Consider the following 275-nt stretch of genomic DNA (forward strand, 5'->3'; position numbering starts at 1 on the left):
TGATCGGCAAACACGTAGCAGCGGCTCTGCAGTTCCGACGTCCCCGGCCAGCCGGGGCCCCGCAGGTCACCCCCACCCGGCCCGGCCCGGAAGTGACGCGCAGGCCCCGCCCACATGCCCGGGGCAGGGCTGGAGACAAGGAGCGGGGCTCGGGGCCCCCTGAAACCCGCGGTCCCAGCAGCCGAGAGGGACGGAAAGGCGGTGGGGTTTAGAACCGCGGCGCCTCCACCGGGAGCCCTCGACCCTGCTGGCTGGCGGCCCTGGGCCAGACCTCG

The sequence above is a fragment of the Chinchilla lanigera genome, unplaced genomic scaffold (genome assembly GCF_000276665.1).
Source record: "Chinchilla lanigera isolate Chin_1 unplaced genomic scaffold, ChiLan1.0 scaffold00016, whole genome shotgun sequence".
NCBI classification, from domain to species: Eukaryota; Metazoa; Chordata; class Mammalia; order Rodentia; family Chinchillidae; genus Chinchilla; species Chinchilla lanigera.